General features: G+C 39.5%; 1 long non-coding RNA gene across 1 annotated transcript; it reads right to left on the bottom strand.

Annotated features, from left to right (window-relative positions):
- Positions 1-7,407: 7,407 nt before the first annotated feature.
- Positions 7,408-14,808, bottom strand: LOC123328962. Its single transcript, XR_006543997.2, has 2 exons — positions 13,978-14,808; positions 7,408-8,527 (listed from the first exon to the last, which is right to left on the bottom strand). It is a non-coding gene; the product is annotated as an uncharacterized LOC123328962 (long non-coding RNA).
- Between the last annotated feature and the right edge of the window lie 7,069 nt (positions 14,809-21,877).

The raw sequence follows: 21,877 nt of genomic DNA on the forward strand, positions 1-21,877 counted from the left end.
GGGATCAAGACCATTCCCATAGAAAAATGCAAAAAAGCAAAATGGCTGTCTAGGGAGGCCTTACAAATAGCTGTGAAAAGAAGAGAAGTGAAAAGCAAAGGAGAAAAGGAAAGATAGAAACATCTGAATGCAGAGTTCCAAAGAATAGCAAGAAGGGATAAGAAAGCCTTCTTCAGCGATCAATGCAAAGAAATAGAGGAAAACAACAGAATGGGAAAGACTAGGGATCTCTTCAAGAAAATCAGAGATACCAAAGGAACATTTCATGCAAAGATGAGCTCGATAAAGGACAGAAATGGTATGGACCTAACGGAAGCAGAAGATATTAAGAAGAGATGGCAAGAATACACAGAAGAACTGTACAAAAAAGATCTCACAACCCAGATAATCACGATGGTGTGATCACTCACCTAGAGCCAGACATCCTCGAATGTGAAGTCAAGTGGGCCTTAGAAAGCATCACTATGAACAAAGCTAGTGGAGGTGATGGAATTCCAGTTGAGCTATTCCAAATCCTGAAAGATGATGCTGTGAAAGTGCCACACTCAATATGCCAGCAAATTTGGAAAACTCAGCAGTGGCCACAGGACTGGAAAAGGTCAGTTTTCATTCCAATCCCAAAGAAAGGCAATGCCAAAGAATGCTCAAACTACTGCACAATTGTACTCATCTCACACGCTAGTAAAGTAATGCTCAAAATTCTCCAAGCCAGGCTTCAGCAATATGTGAACCGTGAACTTCCTGACATTCAAGCTGGTTTTAGAAAAGGCAGAGGAACCAGAGATCAAATTGCCAACATCCGCTGGATCATAGAAAAAGCAAGAGAGTTCCAGAAAAACATCTATTTCCACTTTATTGACTATGCTAAAGCCTTAGACTGTGTGGATCACAATAAACTGTGGAAAATTCTGAAAGAGATGGGAATACCAGACCACCTGATCTGCCTTTTGAGAAATTTGTATGCAGGTCAGGAAGCAACAGTTAGAACTGGACATGGAACAACAGACTGGTTCCAAATAGGAAAATGAGTTCGTCAAGGCTGTATATTGTTACCCTGTTTATTTAACTTATATGCAGAGTACATCATGAGAAACGCTGGACTGGGAGAAACACAAACTGGAATCAAGTTTGCCGGGAGAAATATCAATAACCTCAGAAATGCAGATGACACCACCCTTATGGCAGAAAGTGAAGAGGAACTCAAAAGCCTCTTGATGAAAGTAAAAGTGGAGAATGAAAAAGTTGGCTTAAAGCTCAACATTCAGAAAACGAAGATCATGGTATCCGGTCCCACCACTTCATGGGAAATAGATGGGGAAACAGTGGAACAACATTTATACAGTACTTTAAAAAATTAAACATAAACACCCTACAGTAATTAATAGCACCTTTTCACTATGAGAGTAAAAGATTTAAAATAATAGTAGAATATTTAAATTGTGGTATATGAAAAAAAAAATAAATTGTGGTATATGCAAAACCACCAATATTATATAATTGTAATATATAAAAATATATTGATTTGTGTTTACTGTCCAGTAAAATAATACTGGCAAAGACGAATGGACAGATCTAGAACACAGTTTCTGGAGGTAAAGAACATAAGATTTGCTGATGGATTAGCCATGGGGAGAAATAAATGGTTCAAAAGCAAGTATGATACTTATAACATCTTTTTGAACCAAAAATGGCAATTCACTCCAGTACTATTGCCTGGAAAATCCCATGAACAGAGAAGCCTGGTAGGCTACAGTCCATGGGGTCGCAAAGAGTTGGACACAACTGAGCGACTTCACTTCACTTCAAAAACAAAATATGCAGCATTGTAATTCACATAAGGAATGATGTAGTATATATCCTTCTACATTTATCTTTATGAACTTGAGCTTTCATTTCTATCAAAGGGATTTCTAACCATGGGCTTACTTTGTCAAAGACTGCACATTTAATATTTAAGATATACTGTTAGACTATTTTCCCTAAAAGTCAGGGTAATTTGCATTCCTAACAACTATTTATGTCCCCACATACCATCACCAAATATAACTGATTTCCATAGTTTTTGCCAACCTGATGGTAAAACATTACCCTTCTCTAAGTTTACTACTTCTTTGCAGCAATTTGAAGACTCTGATCCAACTTCGGTGTTCTCGTGTAGAAATTTGGCTTTAAAGCCAGTCCTCTGTCTGTTTGACCACCTTCTTTTATGTTATCAGCAGGCTTCTGACCACATCAACCTGTCTCCTTCATCACACCATTTTCTCTCTTTATTGACCTTCCTCTTTCATCTTATAAGGATCTTTGTAATAAATTATTTAGAATCCCCCCAGATAATCCAGAATATTCTCTGCCTACAACAACCTCAATTTACTCACATGTGCGCAATCCCTTTTGCCATAAAATACAACGTTGTTGGGGATTCAAAACATAGATATCTTTAGGGGGGAAATCTATTCAACTTAATGTGATACTCCCTCCCCCCCTGCCCTCCCCCCCCCCCACTTCAGGAGGTAGACCTGAACTCCCCTGTCCCTTGAATGTGGACTTACTGACTAACTTTTAAAGACTAGGGTGGAGATACGCAAACACTAACTTGGCCAGGTGGTCAAAGTAAATATTACTAATGTGAGGCTATAGATATTCTGTATACTCTTGATTCAAAGTCATGGGCAGGGTACTTCACCTCGGTGATATTCCTTCTATTCTATAATCTAGTGTAAATATGAAAAAAAAATCACCTAATAGAAAATCGAGGAACAGACTTTAAAAACACCTGATCAGTACTCCTCAAAACTTAATAGACAGGAGGACACTAAGGAGACATGATGACTAAAAGGTGCTATCTTAAACCAGATCCAGAAAGAGAAAATGGATATTACTGGGAACACTGCTGAAATCCACATAAAGTTTCAAGTGTAGTTAATAGTAAGGGACCATTATTAACTTCCTTAATTTTGACAAATGTACCATGATTATATGTAAGATGTTAGCAGTAGGGGAAATAAACGAGTGTTTAGGACCTCTCTGTAGCATCCTCGCAGCTTTATTCTAAAATTATTTTAGAAATAAAGTGTACTTAAATGTGAAGGACTACAGTATCAACAGTAATGAGTGGTTGTATCCAATAAGTTTTTTTGCATCTAAACTTCCTTTTCCTTGCAGAAGAAAGAGAATTAGCACTTTAGGGAGACAGTTTCTTAGTTGTCTAAAACCTGCTCCTCTCTTGGTTTTTTCCTATTTTCCCTTCACTTGGCAAATTGCTAATTACTTGATTTAATATCTGTTACATATACACTCTAAGAATATTATAGTCCATATAATCAAAATGTCTATAAGAAAAAGTTCATTAACTGTACTTTGTTTTTTAAATATGAACAAGTGCATGTAAATGATAGCCTATGTTATAATAATTGTAAGATAAAAATTTTGAAGCATGACAGGGATTCTTTAATATTTGGTTCTGGAATAGAAGGTTTAAAATTGTATTTTTAAAGGTTAATGTACTATTTCTGATAAATAGGTGAATCTTTCAACAATTGGGATGAGTTAATATTGACTTAAAGACAGCTCTTTGTCCACCAGCATGTTCACTGTGGCATTACTTACAATAGCTAAGACGTGGAAACAATCTAAGTGTCCATCGGCAGGTGAATGGATGAATATAGTGTGTTTAGATACCTATATATGCAATGAACTAGTGTTCATCCATAAAAAAAAGAAGGAAGTCCTGCCATTTGAGGCAACATGAATGGAGCTTGAGGGCATTATGTTAAGTGAAATAAGTCAAACAGAAAAAGACAAATACTGAATGATCTCACTTATATGTGGAAACAAACAAAAAAAAAATTGAATTCATAGATAAAAGAACAGACTGGTGGTTGCCAGAGATGTGGGTGGGGGAGGATTGTGAAATAGTGAAGGTGGTCAAAAGGTACAAATTTCCAGTTACAAGATTAAAAATTCCTGTGACTGTAATGGATAGCAGGGTGACTATGTTTAACAATACTGTATGGTATATTTAAAAGTTGCTAAGAGAGTAAATCTTAAAAGTTCTCATCATAAGGAAAAAATTGTAAATGTGTGGTGATTAAAGTTAACTAAACTTACTGTGATAACCATTTTACATGTGTATTTCAAAACATTATGTTAAACACTTTAACACAATGCTATGTGTCAATTATATCTCAACAAAAAAGCAGTTATATGTCTTCTCCAGTTATAATACATGATATTTTATATATAATAAACACTTAAAAACTTAAACCTTGTAAGTTTCTAAGTTAACTCAATGAAGTTATAATAACCAATGTCTTGAAAAAGACTTATAAAACTTCTATAACATAAATCATAAGGGCTTAATGCTTATTTTCCAAATACTTACACCTTAAATCCAAATATATACATAATTGCATTAAATGTAAATGTTATAAATATGGTAATTAAAAGAGTGTCAAAATGGATAATTCAAAAATAAATAACATGAGTCAACTATAAGCTGTCTACAGGAAAGGTAAAATTTCACACTGATCAACTAATTTCAACAAGGATGCCAAGATAATTCAATGGAGAAAATGTAGTCACTTCAACAAATGATGCTGGGACAACTGGATATCTATTCAATGTATTCAGAAGAGTGAAATTGGACCCTTTCCTTAGACCATATATGAAAAATAACTCAAATAGGGTCACAGACCTGAATGTAAAAATCTAAAACTATAAAACCCTTGCAAGAAAACAAGAATAAATCTTCATAATCCTAAACTGAATAAAACCTTAGGTACAAAACCAAAAGCACAAGCACAGAAGAGAAATTGGATAAAATGAATTTCACAAAAATTTAGAAATTTTGTACTTCAAAAGACACCACTGGACTTCCCTGGTGTTCTAGTGGTTAAGAATCTACATGCCAATGCAGAGGGCATGGGTTCAATCCCCAGTCCAGGAAGATTCCACATGCCCCAGGACAACTAAACCCATGTGCCACAACCACGGGGCTTGAGCTCTAGAGACTGTGCTCCACAATAAGAGAGCTATTCAAGGCATTAGATCTGATACAGTGCCTGAAGAACTACGGACAGAGGTTCGTGACACTATACAGGAGGCAGTGATCAAGACCATGCCCAAGAAAAAGAAATGCAAAAAGGCAAAATGGTTGTCTGAGGAGGCCTTACTGTGAAAACAAGAGAAGCAAAAGGCAAAGGAGAAAAGGAAAGATCCACTCATTTGAATGCAGAGTTCCAAAGAATAGCAAGGAGCAATAAGAAAGCCTTCCTCAGTGATCAGTGGAAATAGAGGAAAACAATAGAATGGGAAAGACTAGCGAACTCTTCAAGAAAATTAGAGATACCAAGGGAACATTTCATGCTAAGATGGGCACAATAAAGGACAGAAATGATATGGACCTAATGGAAATTAAGCCCTTCCTAACCTAATGGAAGCAGAAGATATTAAGAAGAGGTGGCAAGAATACATATAAGAACTGTACAAAAAAGATCTTCATGACCCAGATAATCACGATGGTGTGATCACTGATCTAGAGCCAGACATCCTGGAATGTGAAGTCAAGTGTGCCTTAGGAAGCATCACCACTAACAAAGCTAGTGGAGGTGAATGGAACTACAGTTGAGCTATTTCAAATCCTAAAAGATGATGCTGTGAAAGTGCTGCATTCAAAATGCCAGCAAATTTGGAAAACTCAGCAGTGGCCACAGGATTGGAAAAGGTCAGTTTTCATTCTAATGCCAAGGAATGTTCAACTACTGCACAATTGCACTCATCTCACATGCTAGCAAAGTAATGCTCAAAATTCTCCAAGCTAGGCTTCAACACTACATGAACTGTGAACTTCCAGATGTTCAAGCTGGATTTAGAAAAGGCAGAGCAACCAGAGACCAAATTGCCAACATCCGTGGGATCATCGAAAAAGCAAGAGTGTTCAATAAAAACATCTACTTCTGCTTTATTGACTATGCCAAATCTTTTGACTGTGTGGATCACAACAAACTGTGGAACATTCTTCAAGAGATGGGAATGCCGGACCACCTGACCTGCCTCCTGAGAAATCTGTATGCAGGTCAAGAAGTAATAGTTAGAACTGGACATGGACCAGCAGACTGGTTCCAAATCAGGAAAGAAGTATGTCAAGGCTGTATATTGTCACCCTGCTTATTTAACTTATATGCAGAATACATCATGCAAAATTCTGGACTGGATCAAGCACAAGCTGGAATCAAGATTGCTGGAAAGAAATATCAATAACCTCAGATATGCGGATGATACCACACTTACGGCAGAAAGTGAAGAATTAAAGAGCCTCCTGATGAAAGTGAAAGAAGAGAGTGAAAAAGTTGGCTTAAAACTCAACATTCAGAAAACCAAGATCATGGCATCTGGTCCCATCACTTCATGGCAAATAGATGGGGAAACAGTGGAAACAGTGTCAAACTTTATTTTGGGGGGTCCAAAATCACTGCAGATAGTAACTGCAGCCATGAAATGAAAAGACGCTTGCTCCTTGGAAGAAAAGCTATGGCCAACCTAGACAGCATTTTAAAAAGCAGAGACATTACTTTGCCAACAAATGCCCATCTAGTCAAAGCTACAGTTTTTCCAGTAGTCATATATGGATGTGAAAGTTGGACTATAAAGAAAGCTGAGTGCCAAAGAACTGATGCTTTTGAACTGTGGTGTTGGAGAAGACTCTTGAGAGTCCCTTGGACAGCTAGGAGATCCAACCAGTCCATCCTAGAGGAAATCAGTCCTGAATATTCATTGGAAGGACTGATGCTGAAGCTGAAACTCCAATACTTTGGCCACGTGATACAAAGAACTGATTCATTTGAAAAGATCCTGATGCTGGGAAAGATTGAAGGTGGGAGGAGAAGGGGACGACAGAAGATGAGATGGTTGGATGGCATCACCGACTTAATGGACATGAGTTTGAGTAATCTCTGGGAGTTGGTGATTGACAGGGAAGCCTGGCGTGCTGCAGTCCATGGGGTCACAAAGAGTAGGACATGACTGAGCAACCGAACTGAACTGAACCAACATGAGAAGCCCACACCCCACAACTAGAGAGTAGCCCCCACCCGCCGCAACTAGAGAAAGCCCAAGCAAAGCAATGAAGACCCAGCACAGCCAAAAATAAATTAATAAATAAAATTTCTCTTAAAAAAAAAAAGAAAAGACACCATCAAGAAAAGACAATGCATAGAATTGAAGAAATAAATTGTAAATCATATTTGGTAAGGGACCTTCCTTACTCAGAATATATAAAGTACCGTCTTAGAACTCAAAAATAAAAAGATAGCCCAATTTTTTTAATGGGCAAAGGAACTGGATAGACATCTTTTCCAAACAAGATATAAAAATGGCCAAGACAAAAAAAAAAGAAAAGAATTCTTTTTTTTTTTTTTTAACTTATACTGCTTTTTATTCAAATCGTCATTAAAAACGTGTTCATTGTGAAACCGTCATCAATCTCTTCGCTGGGGAACACGGGAGGGTGCAACAGGAAGAGACGGCTTGTGGTTTACAGGAGGGCGTGGTGGGTGGGGGCGGGGTAGAGCTGCTTGAACCTCCTGTAGCTCTGTTTTGATGTAAAATCGGAACAGAAAATTAACTTTATTTGAAATGCATTGACCCTTCTCCAAGCAGCTGATAACACATGGTAAAAACACACTGATTCTAGATGTTCCCGAATGAAAAGGCTCATGCTTTGCAGACTACCAGCACATGCATCCACTTGGCCAAGCTGTTTTCCTGCTGGTAACTTCAATTCCTGTTTTAAAACCAAGCCAACTCCTCTTGGGTGTTCTGATTGATGGAGTTGGCAACACAGGAAGCCAGGCCTGTTCCAACAAAGGTAAGCAGGAAGCAGGACCAGTCAAAAGGCGCTGGAGCCAGGGCGAAGCTGGCCGAGGTGGTGCTGACGACCAGGCTGTGAGGGGACGGAACGGGACGGCTGGGCCAGAATTCCTGGCAAATCATCCGCACGGAGCTTCATCCGTTTCCACTGCTTCTCTTCTTTCGTCTCTTTCTCCAGAGCTATGGAGCCCTCAATTACTGAGGTGGGTTCTAGTTCTATCAATGCTTTTTCACTTGGCTTTCTGGACAGAGACAGGCTGGAGGGTACAAGAGGTCTCATCTCACATATTTTGGCTTTGGCCTCATCCAAAGAAGTTTTTTCAAGGAAAGGAGATTCTGCTGGTTCTGGCTTCGGTTTTATTTGCTGCTTGAGGCTTCTATTTAGTTGTGTGACATACATGTGCCGGAGGAAGTTAAAGTGTTGAAATGTGACCCACTGCTGACTGACGTTCCTGAGAAGATGCAGGAACCTACGAGGTGACTCCCGCGTGGCTCTTCTTTCTAGATACCAGATGCATCCTCCTCCCCAGCCTGTCAGGAGGTGTTAGGAGAGAGAGTGTGCGGGGATGCGGCCGTCACGAAAGAGTCCAGCCACACCCTGGGAGCCCCGTGTCTTCTCTCCTCATCGGTTGCCAGGTGCCGCCATCTTCCTTCAAAAATTCTAATAAAAGAAGAAAAATGGGGGGAAAAAATGGCCAAGACATACATGAAAAGATGTTCCACATAATTAGCTGTTGTTGTTCAGTCACTAAGTCATGTTTGACTCTGCAACCCCATGGATGCATCACGCTGAGCTTCCCTGTCCTTCACTACCTCCTGGAATTTGCTCAAATTCATGTCCATTGGGTTGGTGATGCTATCCAAACATCTCCCTCATTAGCAAATAGGGAAATGCAAATCAATGACAACTTCATACTCACTAGGATGGTTATAATCAAGATGAACATTAGCAAAAGCTGGTGAGTGTATGGAGAAATGGGAGCACTCACAGATTGCTATAGGGAATGTAAAATGGTGCAGGAACTTTAGAAAACAGTTAAACATCAAAATGTTAAACAGAGTTACCATGTGACCCAGCAATTCTACTCCTAGATATATAGTTTACAGAACTGGAAATGTGTTCACACAAAACTTTGTATCCATACCTTCCTAGCTATTATATGTGCACAATAGTCAAAATGTGGAAACAGTCCAGGTGTCCATCAATAAGAGAACGGGCAAACTGTGCTAAAAATCATAAAATGTTTTTGGCTATAAAAAAGGAATGAAGTACAGATGCATGCTACAACATGGATGAACCTTGAAAACAATTATGCTAAGTGAAAGAAGCTGCTTACAAAATGTCACAAATTGTATGCTTCCATGTGTGTGAAATGCCCAAGATAGGAAATTCCATAAAGGCAGAAATATTAGTGGTAATATGGAGAAATACTAATGGGTATAGAGTTTCTTCTTGGGATGATGAAATGCTCTATATTTAGGTAACAATGATGGGTACACGTATCTGTGAATATACTAGAAACCACTGAGTGCAGACTTTCAACGAATGAATTTTCTCTTACGTGAATTATCACTTTAAAAAAAGTTTTAAAAGAATGGAAAAACATTCATCATGCAGACACCAATTGAAAGAAAGCTGGAGTAGGCACCTGACATAGTTAAACCTATAGAAACGGAAGACAGAACTGTGGTTGTCAGAGGGATGGAAGAGGAAGAAAGGGGGACTTGTTCAGTGGGCTCTGTGAGTTTCTACGAGTTTCAGTTTCACACTATGAAAAAGTTCTAGAGAACTGTTGTATAACAATGTGAATATACTTAACACTGCTGAACTGTACACTTTAAAAATGGTTAAGATGGTAAATTTTTTACCACAATTTAAAAGAACGTTTTTAGATCTCAGCACAACTATGAAAAAACACATTAAAAAGAAAGCTGGAGTGGCCAACTACATCTACTGTTATTCAGTCACTAAATCATGTTGGATTTTTTGCAACCCCATGCTCTAAACATTAGTCTCCTCTGTTGTCCACTCACTCCCAGAGTTTGCTCAAATTGATATCCATTGAGTTGGTGATGCTATCTAACCATCTCATCCTCATCCTTCTCCTTTTACCTTCCATCTTTCCCAGCATCAGGGTCTTTTCCAATGAGTCAGCTCTTCCTATCAGATGGCCAAAGTATTGGAGCTTCAGCTTCAGCATCAGTTCTTCCAACAAATATTCAGGTTGATTTTCTTTAGGATTGACTGCTCTGATCTCCTTGCAGAATCTTCTCTAGCACTACAATTCCAAAGTATTAATTCTTCAGTACTCAGCCTTCTTTATGGTCCAACTTTCACATCTGTACATGATTGGAGTGGTTTGTCATTTCCTCCTCCAGTGGACCACATTTTGTCAGAACTCTTCACTATGATCTGCCATCTTGGGTGGCCCTGTGCAGCATGGCTCATAGCTTCTTTGGGTTATGCAAGCCCCTTCACCATAATGCTATGATCCACGAAGGGGCCAATGACATTAGTATCAGACAAAGTAGAATTTAAAGCAAAGAAAATTATCAGGGATAAAGTGGGACATTACATAGTGATGAAACGATCCATTTACCAAGAAGACAATAATCCTACATGATACGCTTCTAACAACAGAGATTCAAAATATATAAGCAAAAACTGGCAGAACAGAGAGGAGGAAGAGACATTCACAATTTTAGTTGGAGTGGTCAATACTCTTCTGTCAGTAATACATACATAGAATGAATAGACGAAAAATCAGCAAGAAAAAAATCAGTAGAATTGATCATCAAACTACTAAATTTAATTGACATTTATAGAACACTCTACCCAATACACATTCTCTTAGCACATGTGAAACATTCACCAAGATAGGTCATAAAATGAACCAAATCCTAACCAATTTAAAAGAATTAATATTATAAAAGAATTAGAAGAATTTAAATTACATAAGGTATGTTCTCTAACCATGATACGATTAACCTAGAAATCAGTAACAGATAAGTCGTTTCTGTTAGAAAACTAGGAAGGAAAAATCTCCAAAAGGAAAATCTCCAAATACTTGTAACAACACACTTTTAAATACTCCATGGGTTAAAAAGGAAGTATCAAGGGAAATGAGAAAATATTTTTACTCAAATAAGAATGAAACTACAACATACCAAACTTTCTGGGTTACAGTTAAAGTACACAAAGTCCAATGCAGGTCCTGTGCAGATATCTACAAGTAGTGAATAATATACCCAAGGTATTGTGGCTCTGCCAAAACATACAAGGGCTTGTGGTTGCCCAGAAACGGAAAGGAAAATAGAACTCGAATCCAGAAGTCACCTGTTCATTTGTATCTCCATTGGCTATGGTGAGTGACATGACTTCATGTAACTTGAAAGGGAAGTTTGCAGAAGTTTGTTGGGGCACCCGGATAATCAGTGAGCCCTAATATCAATATATCTGTTACAGTGACTGCGAGTGTAACAGGGTTCCATGGACCAGGGTGATAATGGCAAAGACGGAAGAAAGTGTGAGGATTTGCAATATTGGCTCAGTCGGTAAAGAATCCTCCTGCAATATGGGAGACCTAGGTTTGATCCGCTGGTTGGGAAGATCCCCTGGAGAAGGGAATGGCTACCCACTCCAGTATTCTGGTCTGGAGAATTCCATGGACTATACATACAGTCCATGGGGTCGCAAAGAGTTGGACATGCCTGAGCAACTTTCACTTTTGGAGGCAGAGCCGATAGGACTGCTGATAGATGCTGGGGTACAAGAATGGGGGAAGGCAAGAAAGAGGCCTGATTTATGAAAATGAGTCAGTCACCTTAGAAACCTGACAGAGGAAATAGTAAATGCAAAGACCTTGAAATAAAAGCAGTTTTATGGTGTTTTAGGAACAGACTGTGGAAATGTAATAAACTTGGGGGATAGTAGTAGAATATGATGTCAGGAGGTAGGAAGGAATCAGATCATATGGTGCCATTTAGGCTGTTACAAGGGAGTTTTTATCTCATCCCATTGAAAACAGGAAGTCACCAAAGGAATTTTTTTTAATTAATTTATTTGGTTGTGCCAGTCTTAGTTGCAACATTCGAGTTCTTAGTGGCAGCATGTGGGATCTAGTTCCCTAACCAGGGATCAAACCCAATTGGGAGTATGGAGTCTTAGCCACTGGACCACCAGGGAAGTCCCTGGTTTTAAAGATTTTAAAGGATTTTAAGGATTTTAAACAAAGGGCTGACATTATTAGCTTTAGGTTTAAGAGCAATCCTGCTGGCTCCCATATGAATAAGAGAGGGATAAACTGTGAGCCAGTTAGGAGACTACTGCTGTAGACCAGGTAAAAGATGATAGTAGTCTGAACTATGGTGATAACAAGAGATGGAGACTGAGATACGCAAATAAATATGGCATGTATTTTGTTGGTAATAAATAGGATTGATTAGGACCAAGTGAGTCATCAGGTTACCTGGTTATAATATATTCAAGGTGTTGTGACTCTGCCAAAACATACAAGGTCTTGTGGTTGCCCAGGAATGGAAAGAAAAATAGAATTTGAATCCAGAAGTGACCTGTTCATTTATAGCTCCATTGGCTATAGCCAAAACATTTTTGATAGCTACTTAGGCTCTGGAAAGACCAACTGGCAATTGGACTCAAAGCGTTCAATTGTTGAGCCTCTATTACAAATTCATAGCAATGATATGGAAACTAAAACGAGAAAACAAACAGAAAAAAAAAAAAAGAAGAAGAAGAAACTTGCTGGAGCCTAAGCCAAGATAAGTGTTTCTATGGACTAGAAATGGGAAAAACATCACAAAATGTGTCAGCAGAACCCAGGGGGATGCTAGCCACTGTTTTAGACCAAAAGTAATCCAGAAATAGTTTTCTTGTTCTCCTGGGTGCTTGACACCACCAGCAGCAGCTCTGTTATAGCTTCTTGTTTACATGGATTGTAGAAACCTAGGAATGGGGAATCAAGCTGCTTCTGGCTGGCTCTGCAATTTCAGCCTGGAACTGCCAGTACAGGACAGGAAAGAGGCACCCTAGGGAAAGAAACGTGGATATATCAAACCAGTCAATCCTAAAGGAAATCAACCTTGAATATTCATTGGAAGGACTGATGCTGAAGCTCCAATATTCTGGCCACCTGATGCAAAGAGTCAACTCATTGGAAAAAACCCTGATGCTGGGAAAGATTCAAGACAAGAGGAGAAAAGGGCGACACACGATGAGATGGCTGGATGGCATCACCAACTCAGTGGACATGAGTTTGAGCGCACTCTGAGAGACACTGAAGGACAGGGAAGCCTGACGTGCTGCAATTCATTGGGTCGAACACGACTTACTGACTGAACAGCAACAAGAAGCAAATAAATAAAAACTGTCTTTTCCACTCTAAATGGAACTACAAAATAAAATTGTAAAACATCAAGAACTCAAATGCTAAAAAGGACTTCCCTGGTGGCTCAGACAGTAAAGAATCTGCCTGCAATGCAGGAGACCAGGGTTCAATCCCTGAGTCTGGAAGATTCCCTGGAGACGGGACTGGCTACACACTCCAGTATTTTTGCTGGAGAAGTCCATGGACAGAGGAGCTGGGCAGGCTATATAGTCCATGGGGTCACGAAGAGTCACACAGGATTGAGTGACTAACACTTTCTTCTTTGTAAAGCCAAAAAAGGCAATGATTCAATAACTGAGCTGAACACACCTAAAAGGAAGTTAATTAAAGAGGCTAAGGAGGCTTCCAGACATAGATAAGGAAATCTCATTCATACTTACAAAAAAGAATGGGCTAAAACTGGCATACACAAAACAAGAACAGTTGCCTAGGGTGTGCCATAATAAGTTACCACAAACTGGATAGTCTTATTACCAAATTAGGTTGGTTTGTCCACTTGTAGCAAACCAAACCACTGACATGACAAGCTCTGCAGCAAATAATGCATTTACTTACAAGGCAGCCAAGCAAGGAGAGAGTGAGTCTCAGACCTGCCTCCCCAAAGGTGAGGGGCTGTGGGGTTTGTGAGATAAGGAAGCAGAGTGGTCTGAGGTGTGGGGATTGTGGGAAAAGGTGACTGGAAATAAGAAAAGGGTAAGGTAATTACCATTTTCCAGGGGTGCAATAAGCTACATTAGTCTTCACAGGATGCCAGTTCAGAAAATGGCAGCGAGCTCAAGATCTGAGGGCAGAGTTTTAGGCCCTCTGACATCAAAAGGTCAAATAGTGGGCACTGGTGCATGCCAAGTTGAAGGATAGGCAGTCCTAACCAGTCTTAACTGGCTTGAGCTAGAAGGAGACACAGCTGACTCCAATTTCCTGAAAAACAAAGCAGGCAAACATCTTGTATAAGCAGCATCTTGGAGGACAGGCAAGTTTTTGGTGGTAACAATCAAAATGACTTTGATCAACAAAGGCAGGTTACAAGTGCAATGGATTTAACCCGTGGTTTCACTTAAGAACAAAAGAAATTTATTCTATCATAGTTCTGGAAACTAAAAGTTTAAAATCAAGGTGTTGCCAGACTCTTGATTGAGCCACACTCTCTCTCTGAAGGCTCTAGAAAAGAATCCCTCCTTGCTTTTTCCTCATTTCTGGTGGCTCCCAGCAACGCTTGGCTTTCCTTAGCTTATTGCTGCATCATCCTGACCTCTGCCTCCATCTTTGCATGACATTCTTCTGTGCGTCCTCTCCTTTTCTTCCTAATTACATCTGCAAAGACCCTCTTTCCAAATAGTGCACACTGTAAGATCTGAGTGTACACGAATTTTGGAGTGAGGAGCATGATTTTACCCACCACAATAATTAATAAATAATCTTTGAAGTTAAAAGTAGCCCCCAACCCCCCAAAAAAGACACTGAATCTAACAGCTCTATATGTAGAGAGAGAGGTGATGATCTCTCTCTAATATTTAAATATTAGAGTAAATATTTTTTTATTTAGGGTAATATTTTTAGGGTAATATTTTATTTAGGGTAATATTAGGGTAAATATTTTTTCCAGGATGCATGAAACATTTTGAAAAATCTACCAAATATTCATAAACAAGAGAGTTCCAGAAAAACATCTACTTCTGCTTTATTGAATATGCCAAAACCTTTGACTGTGTGGATCACAACAAACTTTGGAAAATTCTTTAAGAGATGGGAATACCAAACCACCTTATCTGCCTCCTGTGAGATTTGTATGCACGCAACTGAGCAACTGAAGAGAACTGACCAAGTAATCGTCCACAGGGGAAGTTTTAAAAATCCCTAACCACCATTATCATATATATTATGTTCTCTGACCATAATGCAATTAAATTGAAAGTCAATAATTAACAGATTTTTCGAAGACCTAGAAACCCAAATGTATCTCTAGTCATGGCAAAAAAAAAATCATGAAAATTCCAGATTATGAAAAACTAGATGATAATGAAAATGCTACATTATCATAATTCGTGGAAAGCTGCTAAAGCAAGTATTTAGAAAGAAATTCAGAGCCTTAAATGCTGTCAGTTAACAAAGAAGGGAAAGAAGAGATGTACTTAGCTTAGGATGTTATAAACACTACAGAACAATAATAAAGAAACAGAAAGAAAAAAAAAAACTAATGAAAATGAATAAAATATACTGTGATGAGAGTGACAAAGAAATATGAAGGATCCAAACCAAAAAGTTAAACATTGAAAGCCAAGTGGACAAAAATAGAGCGAGCTTAACAAAAGAGAAAGGATGTATATTAGCATTTAAAGGGGGGCAAACAGCTACAAATATAGTAGAGATGTTTTAATGTGTAAGATAAAACATTTGAGTGTCTTTATGCCAAATTTGCGGAGAAGGCAATGGCACCCCACTCCAGTACTCTTGCCTGGAAAATCCCATGGATGGAGGAGCCTGGTGGGCTGCAGTCCATGGGGTTGCTAGGAGTTGGACACGACTGAGCGACTTCACTTTGACCTTTCACTTTCATGCATTGGAGGAGGAAATGGCAACCCACTCCAGTGTTCTTGCCTGGAGAATCCAAATTTGAAAACAGAGGTGAAAAACAGAATTCCCAAATAATCCAAGAGCTAAAAAAGGACATAAATTAGTAGTTGTGCATTCTAACCTAAAAAAAATCTGCCTGGCCCTCACAGATTTGTAATCCCTAGCTTATATAAAGTAAGAGTATTTTTTTTTTTTAATTAAAACCTCTCCAACTCAATTTAAAAGTCTTGATGCTAAAACTGGAAAGAAAAGAAAACCATGAAATGAATTATGAGGGTAGATATAGCAATCTTAAATGGACTATTTCCAAAACCAACTCAGCAGCTAAAAAAAAAACAAACCAAGAAGAAGTTAACCAGAAATACAAGGACAGACCAACATTGAAACATCTTTTAATGAAATACATCAAATTAACAGGCAGATGAAAAATCATTTGAACAGATTCAGCTATTTGATAAAATACAGAACTCATTCAGGTTTAAAAGAAAAAATCTCAGGCAAAAAAAAAAAAAAAAAAAAAAAAGGAAGCAAACTGCTTTAACTTGGTATTTACCAAACTTTCTATTTTGAGGATGGTAGTGTCAGATCAGTATCACCTCCTTTCCCTCTTGGAAATCACCAAAGCCACAGCAACAAATAAAACACAGAAAAACAAATTTCAACCTCAACAAAATGTTGAAAACTCCAGTTCCCAAAGTAAGGGGGAGGGATGCCAAATAAGAGAGGAATCAGAGAGAGAATGTCCACCAGTGCTCCTTTCACAAAAATTCAGGAAGCTACTCCTCCAAGTGTTACCAGCCTGGGTTCTTGGACTCTTTAATCAGTAAAGCTTGATAAGAGGCCAGACCAGGAATGTAGTCAAGGCTCTATTGGGACTTACACTGTAGCACGAGGCAGTGAGAACAAGTAACATGTACCCTTTTCCACTCCCCAAGATGAGTGGAGGGGGCAAATAGGGTGAGGGTGAAGGCGGATTGGTGGGTTGGGTGGAAGGGGTGGCTTGGGTGGTCAGCCAGCCCCTTGGTGGAGATGTGTGTAGGGATTATCCGTGGTACCCTGCTATTGCTCCTGGCACCTCAGAAGTGGCAATTGGGTTTTGGCCTTTTGTATCTTACTGTTCATACTTTGCTCCAGCTGAGTATTCATGCAGTTATTCTTAGCTTCTTATGGTTACTTTGTGTTCTGATGCTCAGAAACTTTAGTCGAGGTACATAAACTCCAGTAATGGGTCCTAGGTCCTAGCCTGTCTTACAAAATTAGAAGCATATTCTGTAGTGAAAAAACCCAAAATATCTTATTTGCAACAAGAAGAATGAGATGCAATGCTTAGGGACAGAATCTACTTAGGACATACTTTGGTTCCAAGAAACAAAATGTATGGTCCTGAAAGATGATTTATTTATTAATTTTCATCTCCAGGAAACAATTTGTCCCCATGGCAGAAGAAGAGAGAAATGTGACATGATGAACAACTCTGTGGATACCTGTCACCCTTTGCAGAGGAGACAAAAACTTGGATCAAAAGAAAAATTAAGGCTAGTGTGGAACACAACCTAATCTCCTCCTTTGTACAAACTTTCTACAAAAGCAGCTTTAGGAAAAAAATCACTTTATTCAAAAGTGAGTACAGGGACTTCCCTGGTGGTCTAATGGCTAAGACTCTGAGCTCCCAATGCAGGGGGCCCAGGTTCAATCCCTGGTCGGGAAACTAGATCCCACATGCCACAACTAAAGATCCCGCATGTCCCAACAAAGATCAGAGATGCCACATGCTGCAACTAAGACCCAGTTAAGCCAAAAAAAAAAAAAAAAATGTTGACTTCTGGTTTGCCCAGGTCCTCTTATACGTGGATATTTTTCAATAATGATAAGTACTACTTGACCCGGGATCATTGAACCTGTGGAAATGGAGGAGCCATGTATATGGAAGGCCAAGTATAAGTTGTACTGAGATTAACTCTCCACATTGTTCAAAAGCCAACCGTACTCATAAATGAAAGAATCGAATAGGCAATAAGCACATAAAAAGATATTCAACATGATTGATCATCAGAGAAATGCAAATTAAAACTATAATGAGATCTCATTACACACCCACCAGAAGGGCTTACCATGAAAAATGATTGACAATACCAAGTGTTGTCCTAGGACCTAGGACCCATTACTGGAATTTATGTACCTGGACTAAAGTTTCTGAGCATCAGAACACAAAGTAAACATAAGAAACTAAGAATAACTGCATGAATACTCAGCTGGAGCAAAGTATGGACGGTAAGATACAGAAGGCCAAAGTGTTGCAAGCATCTGCAACAACTGAAATTCTCATACATTGTTGGCAGGATTATGAAATGGTACAGACCACCTGACCTGCCTCTTAAGAAATCTGTATGCGGGTCAAGAGGCAACAGTTAGAACTGGACATGGAACAACACACCTGTTCCAAATCGGGAAAGGAGTACGTCAAGACTGTATATTGTCACTCTGCTTATTTAACTTATATGCAGAGTACATCATGAGAAATGCTGAAACACAAGCCAGAAGCAAGATTTGGGAGAAATATCAATAGCCTCAGATATGCAGATGACACCACCCTTATGGCAGAAAGGGAAGAAGAACTAAAGAGCCTCTTGATGACGGTGAAAGAGGAGAGTGAAAAAGTTGGCTTAAAGCTCAACATTCAGAAAACTAAGATCATGGCATCTGGTCCCATCACTTCATGGCAAATAGATGAGGAAACAGTGGAAACAGTGACAGACTATTTTTTTGGGCTCCAAAATCACTGTAGATGGTGACTGCAGCCATGAAATTAAAAGATGCTTGCTCCTTGGAAGAAAAGTTACGATCAACCTAGACAGCATATTAAAAAGCAGAGACATTACTTTGCCAACAAAGGTCCATCTAGTCAAGGCTATGGTTTTTCCAGTGGTCATGTACAGCTGTGAGAGTTGGACTATAAAGAAAGCTGAGCGCCGAAGAATTGATGCTTTTGAACTGTGGTGTTGGAGAAGACTCTTGAGAGTCCCTTGGACTGCAAGGAGATCCAACCAGTCCATTCTAAAGGAAATCAGTCCTGAATATTCACTGGAAGGACTGATGCTGAAGCTGAAGCTCCAATACTTTGACCACCTGATGCGAAGAACTGACTCATTTGAAAAGACCCTGATGCTAGGAAAGATTGAAGGTGGCAGGAGAAGGGGATGACAGAGGATGAGATGGTTGGATGGCATCACCGATTCAATGGACATGAGTTTGAGTAAAGTCTGGAGTTGGTGATGGACAGGGAGGCCTGGCGTGCTGCAGTCCATGGAGTCTCAAAGAATCGGACAGGACACAGCCACTGAATTGACTGACAACCATTTCAGAAAACTTTGATAATGAGTTAAAAAGCTAAACCTATATGCACTCAGTGACCTAGCAATGAATTCCACTCCTAGGTATTGGTCTTAAAGAAACGAAAACATATGTCCACAAAACGTCTTGTACTGTAATGTGGCTTTATGTATAAGAGCCACAAATTGAACATACCTCCTCCATCAAAAGGAGAGTGGATTAAAAAAATAAAACTGAAAAATTCATTCATATAATGATTTTTAAAGAGCAAACACATTACATCAGAGATCAGATCAGATCAGATCAGATCAGTCGCTCAGTCGTGTCCAACTCTTTGCGACCCTATGAATCGCAGCATGCCAGGCCTCCCTGTCCATCACCAACTCCTGGAGTTCACTCAGACTCACGTCTGAGTCAGTGATGCCATCCAGCCATCTCATCCTCTGTCGTCCACTTCTCCTCCTGCCCCAAATCCCTCCCAGCATCAGAGTCTTTTCCAATGAGTCAACTCTTTGTATGAGGTGGCCAAAGTACTGGAGTTTCAGCTTTAGCATCATTCCTTCCAAAGAAATCCCAGGGCTCATCTCCTTCAGAATGGACTGGTTGGATCTCCTTGCAGTCCAAGGGACTCTCAAGAGTCTTCTCCAACACCACAGTTCAAAAGCATCAATTCTTCGGCGCTCAGCCTTCTTCACAGTCCAACTCTCACATCCATACATGACCACTGGAAAAACCATAGCCTTGACTAGACGAACCTTTGTTGGCAAAGTAATGTCTCTGCTTTTGAATATGCTATCTAGGTTGGTCATAACTTTCCTTCCAAGGACTAAGCGTCTTTTAATTTCATGGCTGCAGTCACCATCTGCAGTGATTTTGGAGCCCAGAAAAATAAAGTCTGACACTGTTCCACTGTTTCCCCATCTATTTCCCATGAAGTGATGGGACCGGATGCCATGATCTTCGTTTTCTGAATGTTGAGCTTTAAGCCAACTTTTTCACTCTCCACTTTCACTTTCATCAAGAGGCTTTTTAGTTCCTCTTCACTTTCTGCCATAAGGGTGGTGTCATCTGCATATCTGAGGTTATTGATATATCTCCCGGCAATCTTGATTCCAGCTTGTGTTTCTTCCAGTCCAGCGTTTCTCATGATGTACTCTGCATATAAGTTAAATAAACAGGGTGACAATATACAGCCTTGATGAACTCCTTTTCCTATTTGGAACCAGTCTGTTGTTCCATGTCCAGTTCTAACTATTGCTTCCTGACCTGCATACAAATTTCTCAAGAGGCAGATCAGGTGTTCTGGTATTCTCGTCTCTTTCAGAATTTTCCACAGTTTATTGTGATCCACACAGTCAAAGGCTTTGGCATAGTCAATAAAGCAGAAATAGACTGCTTTTCTGGAACTCTCCTGCTTTTTCCATGATCCAGCGGATGTTGGCAATTTGATCTCTGGTTCCTCTGCCGTTTCTAAAACCAGCTTGAACATCAGGAAGTTCACGGTTCACATATTGCTGAAGCCTGGCTTGGAGAATTTTGAGCATTACTTTACTAGCATGTGAGATGACCGCAACTGTGTGGTAGTTTGAGCATTCTTTGGCATTGCCTTTCTTTGGGATTGGAATGAAAACTGACCTTTTCCAGTCCTGTGGCCACTGCTGAGTTTTCCAAATTTGCTGGCATATTGAGTGCAGTACTTTCACAGCATCATCTTTCAGGATTTGAAAGAGCTCAACTGGAATTCCATCACCTCCACTAGCTTTGTTCGTAGTGATGCTTTCTAAGGCCCACTTGACTTCACATTCCAGGATGTCTGGCTCTAGGTGAGTGATCACACCATCGTGATTATCTGGGTCATGAAGATCTTTTTTGTACAGTTCTTTTGTGTATTCTTGCCATCTCTTCTTAATATCTTCTGCTTCCGTTAGGTCCATACCATTTCTGTCCTTTATTGAGCTCATCTTTGCATGAAATGTTCCTTTGGTATCTCTGATTTTCTTGAAGAGATCCCTAGTCTTTCCCATTCTGTTGTTTTCCTCTATTTCTTTGCATTGATCGCTGAAGAAGGCTTTCTTATCTCTTCTTGCTATTCTTTGGAACTCTGCATTCAGATGTTTCTATCTTTCCTTTTCTCCTTTGCTTTTCACTTCTCTTCTTTTCACAGCTATTTGTAAGGCCTCCCCAGACAGCCATTTTGCTTTTTTGCATTTCTTTTCCATGGGAATGGTCTTGATCCCTGTCTCCTGTACAATGTCACGAACCTCCATCCATAGTTCATCAGTCACTCTGTCTATCAGATCTAGGACCTTAAATCTATTTCTCACTTCCACTGTATAATCATAAGGGATTTGATTTAGGTCTTACCTGAATGGTCTAGTGGTTTTCCCTACTTTCTTCAATTTCAGTCTGAATTTGGCAATAAGGAGTTCATGGTCTGAGCCACAGTCAGGCCTGGTCTTGCTTTTGCTGACTGTATAGAGCTTCTCCATCTTTGGCTGCAAAGAATATAATCAATCTGATTTTGGTGTTGACCACCTGATGATGTCCATGTATAGAGTCTTCTCTTGTGTTGTTGGAAGAGGGTGTTTGTTATGACCAGTGCATTTTCTTGGCAAAACTCTATTAGTCTTTGCCCTGCCTCATTCCGTATTCCAAGGCCAAATTTGACTGTTACTCCAGGTGTTTCTTGACTTCCTACTTTTGCA

Source organism: Bubalus bubalis, chromosome 13, assembly GCF_019923935.1.
Source record: "Bubalus bubalis isolate 160015118507 breed Murrah chromosome 13, NDDB_SH_1, whole genome shotgun sequence".
Classification (NCBI taxonomy): Eukaryota; Metazoa; Chordata; class Mammalia; order Artiodactyla; family Bovidae; genus Bubalus; species Bubalus bubalis.